Source organism: Pinus tabuliformis, chromosome 7 (assembly GCF_031772625.1).
Source record: "Pinus tabuliformis cultivar Carrire ecotype Pingquan chromosome 7, CPIR1, whole genome shotgun sequence".
Taxonomy (NCBI): Eukaryota; Viridiplantae; Streptophyta; class Pinopsida; order Pinales; family Pinaceae; genus Pinus; species Pinus tabuliformis.
This window is the reverse complement of record NC_142293.1, coordinates 1,988,006,767-1,988,011,808: the sequence shown is the minus strand read 5'-3', so window position 1 is coordinate 1,988,011,808 and position 5,042 is coordinate 1,988,006,767. Positions and strand designations below refer to the sequence as shown.

Below are 5,042 nucleotides of genomic sequence, written 5' to 3'. Positions count from 1 at the left end.
TCTGCCTTGACCTCTTCCTCTTCCAAAGGACATCTGGGTCTTGAAGGCTTGCTCAAGAGATGAGTTTTCATTCCTACTCAACCTCTGCTCATGTGTTATCAGTGATGCATGTAGCTCATCAACTGAATAGTTTGAGAGATCCTTTGTCTCTTCAATGGTGGTGACTATGGCATCAAACTTTGAGGGTAAGACCCTCAATATTTTCTCCACAATCCTTCTGTCTTCAATGGTTTCTCCATGAGTTCTCATTTGTGTGATTACACCAATCACATGAGTGAAGAATGAGTCAATGTTATCTGACTCCTTCATGCACAGATTCTCAAAATCCTTTCTCAGCAATTGTAGTTTTGCTGTCTTCACTCTCTCCATGCCTTGATAGGTTGTCTTAAGGGTTTCCCATGCTTCATTGGATGTCTTAGCTACTGCTAACCTTGGAAACACACTCTGGTCTACTGCTAGATACAACAACACACGGGCTTTTGAATCCTTCTTCCTATTACTCTTCAGCTGATCCTTCTCTCCCTAAGTTAATGCATTGAACTCAGTTTCATCTGCTGGTTCTTCAAAACCATCTTCAACTATTTCCCATAAGTCTTGGGAAGCAAGCAGGGCTTTCATAGTTATTGACCAGTAGTCATAGTTCTTCCCATTAAACTGTGGGAGTTGGGTGTTAAACATACCCATACCAGTGCTTGTGCTAGCCATTCCTTGACTGTGTATTTTAAAAACAACTGACTGTTTGAATCCTTTGATGTCTGAGTCTTCTGTCTGCCTGAGAAGTTTTGCTGCAGCAACAACCTTCTCCCTTCAGCTTCTTTAACTTCTTTAAAGAGCCTGAGCCTGCTCTGATACCACTGTTGGGTATTTGAATGGGGAAAATACCAAAAACCAAGATTCAATCACACAGAGGCAATGCTCTGTTTTACCTCCACAGGATCTTTTTGTGCACAGAGGAGCTTAAAAAAAATTTCACAGAGAAACAGAGTAATTCACCACCATAAAAAAAACATTTCTAAGAATTTACTGAACTGGGTTTACTGCTGTAAATCCCCTTTTAGATTCATTGCTTTAACAAAAACTGCTCTATTTCATTTCTTCCAGGACCTTTGCACAGCGAAGCTAATAAAACCAAATGACTCATAACAGTCCATTACACAGCATAAAAACATTTCTATTGCTTAAAATATAAAGCCTCATACAAACATTCATCCTCTTTGCTGAGAGGAATACTCTCGTATAACTACGCTGAGAGTTAATAATCGACTCAAATGTTCATATATTTGTCCAAGCATGCGAAGGAGAAGGAGAGTATTCCCATGAGATGAAACAAAAACAAGAACAAAATGACAGGTAACCATAACTGAGGTGAGATACCCTAGCGGTAACTTAAATCACCTAAGTCGTAGGAAGAGGCAATGATAGAAACGTCATAGAGGTGAGAAAGTTGTTAGTTTCCATCGAGCCCTCAAGACCGACGTGCAAATGAGATCGTGCGGGTGTGGGGTACAACAATTACCTGCAAAGGAGACAAAGGAAGAACAATGAGTAAATAGTAGGGTAATCTGTTAGTTACTAAACCCTGGGAAATAAATAATTTCTTACCTTCGATGTCATTTGGAAAACGCAGAATGTGTTGCAAGCCAGCCTGGATGACAAGGAGAGCAATTAACCGGGCGAATAATGTGAAAACAGAACCATAGGGTAATAAACGACAGAAACCATGCCATACCTCGACCATGGAGAGGTCTGTGCACATAAGATTTGTTATTGTTGCGGTAATCCATCCAAACCCTGAAAGTGGAATAATTGATATTTCCGCCATGAACTAACATAGGGAGAACCTAGTTTTGTGTCAACAAGCTGAAAGGAAATGTGAGCTAAGGTTCAAGGCAGAAACCGGTAGCGGAGCAGTAAGCTACGCTCAGAATGGCAATGAGGACGAGAACGAGAGGCGAAATCGGCTTACTCGAACCACTTCCTTTAATTTTCACCGTTCAATGAGATCCAAGGCAGGTGAGTGATGATGAGGAACCCAGGTGACACATGGATTGAGAACAGGGCCAAAGCTGGACAACTCATACCATCAAGTTCTAGAGGGTTCCCAAATAATCTTCCCGCCAACATTAGGGAACTTAGCTCTATATTAAAGTCAAAGTCAATGATACATTAATGAGAAAATCAAAGGGAGTTTGCAGTTCCCAAAATGAATACATGTGTAAACTATACATTGCCAATCCGTATTAATGACCATCGCATTACAAAATTTATGACTATGGATTCGTTAGTACGATGATCATGATTCATATAGTTAATGAAATGTATAAATTTCCATTGAATCAAGTGTGTAGTAAGTTACAATGCCAAAATTTTTAATCCCATGTGTATATACATTCAAACCTATTTGATTATAGTAAACAAATTAATAAAAAAAATTCCTCAATTGCTTCTAATGTGAATTTATGGGGAAAAGATTGTTACAATTATCGTATTAATTTCACCTATTATATAGATGTGGGTTTGTGTGTTTATACATAAATACATGTAAATTAAATTCATTCTATTTTATATAATTAGAAGAATAATTAATTAATTTAATATATATTTTATATTGTATGTGTTTGGGGTAGTTCAACTCATGATAGTGGTGGAAATAAGTATCACCAAACCAGAAGTCTTGGTCTAGGGTTCAAATCTTGTGCTATCCCCTTGATTGCGGTGAGAAGTTGGACATGATGAAAATGTAGTCCTACCAAGCTTACAATATATATATATCTATATATATATATATATATATAGATATATATATATATACTAGCAATTGCACCAAATGTTGCAAAGGAAACGTCGTAAGGCATAAATTCAAGAAGAAAAAATCATTGAAGATAAAAATTAATAAACAAAATTTCATTGAAAGATATAGATTTTGAGACAAATTTTAACTTAGATTGTCTCTATATTATAGGGTTTTATGGTTTTGTTAAGGTTTGTTTTTTAACATATTTGACTTCGTATTATTTTATCCCTATCCCCTCTTTTATTTTGGTTGGTATTCAGGTATATTTCTAAAGAGTATAAAATCTATCATCAAAATTAATCCATTGAAATGTGTTATTGGAATCGATCCATGTAAACCGTTGATTATAAATTCTATTAACAAATACATCCATTTAAAATTACAACTCGGAAGTTGGAGCCTTACGCAATCGGATTTAAATTGATATTTTAATGAACCTTATTTTAAGAAAAGCCTAGGATAAAATGTATCCTAATAGGAGCTAGTATAAAAAAAGGAGCTAGGTATAAATGTAGACTATTAAACTAAAGCTAGTAAACTGAGTATAACATATTAGACATACATTAGAATAAACATACATTAAACCAAGAGTAAATAAATTAATTATTAATAAAAAGGCTCGAATTTAGAGATTCTTCACTATTGCTATTGATAGATGCTTGTTGGGATAATTCTTCACTATTGCTATTGATTTATGCTTGCTGGGAGAATCCAAGCTACCTAGTTTGTTGGCTCGTTGGTGGTAAACTCACTTGTATGTTGGTAAGTACTTCTCTCTCTAATCAATTGGGATCAATGGGGGAATGGGGAGATCTCTTCTCTCGTCTCGCGGACATTTTCTTTCATCTGTTGGCAACTTGGAATGGGTGAGTGTGGGGAATGTGTGCTTCCTAAGTATCACCTCCCCCTACTCCCTCCATCCAACTAACAACACTTTTTTGAACTAATTCTCTTGATGATGGAAACTTGGGAACTCAAGCAGCTCATATGGTAAGAAATTGTCTTAATCTCTTCTCATGGTGGTGGTCGGTAAAAGGCCTAATCTTTCTTTTGGCTATCCAGTGATGGGGACCTTCTCTTGTGGTTTTGCATACTACTTTCACCGTCTGTTGGGAACATGGAGTAATCTCTTGCCGTCTATTGGGAACATGGAATACGCTGAATATTTAGGGTGATGGGTGCTATTACAACTTAACACTAGGACTACATAATGCACTTCCCACATAGAAAAGGCTACACATTCACTAGCTTTCTCTTAGTTAGAGGTTGCATTATATCATAAGTTTGTGGTGAGTTGGTGGGTTTGAGAAGTATTATTGTTACCCTTGAAGAAGAAATGCTTATACTCTTTCTTCCTATTTTCTTTCCCTTATCTCTTTTTATCCATCCATCTCTTATGGAAATCATGCTGGCCTCTTCACTAGTCTTAACTCACATTATTTCCTGTAATTTATTTGGCTCCATGACTTGGATCTCATTTCTAATTAGAATCTACAATTTGTTGAGAAAACAATGACTTAAATTGTCCATCCTTGATAAATGAGACATACTTTAGAAGCTTCAACTTACATTCATATTCACTTACTTCTATGCTTCTTCCCTTGTCGATTATGCTCCCACGACAATGAGAATAAGCCAATTATACATTGCCAATCTTGTCTTTTGGCTTCTTCTTAACCAAGCTTCAACTTCTTGCCTCATTCTAATCTTTGAATCAAAAGTTAGCAATTTTGCTTTATTTCATTTTCATTGAAGATTATTAGTGGGTATTTCTACCTTTTTATCAAATTATGATAACTCTATGATGAGGAATTTATTCTTCCATTTTATATTATTTTCCCTTCAATTGTTTGTTTATTTATGCAAATTTCTATAACAACTAATTATTTACCTAATTTTGCTCCTCTCAACTACTAATATTTATTATGTATAATTTTATTTTCATTAATAAAATATCAATAATTAATTGAAAAAACATAAAACAAAAATTAGAAATAACTTATTTACATAATGAGAAATTTTTAACTTTTAAAACTTTCTAGCTATAAAATTAATACAAAATTATAAAACATAAAACAAAAATTAGAAATAACTTATTTACCTAATAAGAAATTTTTTGCTTTTAAATCTTTCTAGCTATAAAATTAATACAAGATTATAAACAAAATTATTTTATTTATAGTAAACCACCAAAAAAGTTAAAAATCAAAATGTCATGCGTCAAGTTAGCAAAAGAAATTACACCTCT

At 34.6% G+C, this 5,042-nt stretch overlaps 1 long non-coding RNA gene across 1 annotated transcript; it reads right to left on the bottom strand.

Annotated features, from left to right (window-relative positions):
- Positions 1-1,226: 1,226 nt before the first annotated feature.
- On the bottom strand, positions 1,227-1,940 carry LOC149256439 (uncharacterized). Its single transcript, XR_016266463.1, has 3 exons — positions 1,730-1,940; positions 1,603-1,645; positions 1,227-1,516 (listed from the first exon to the last, which is right to left on the bottom strand). It is a non-coding gene; the product is annotated as an uncharacterized LOC149256439 (long non-coding RNA).
- Positions 1,941-5,042: the final 3,102 nt, after the last annotated feature.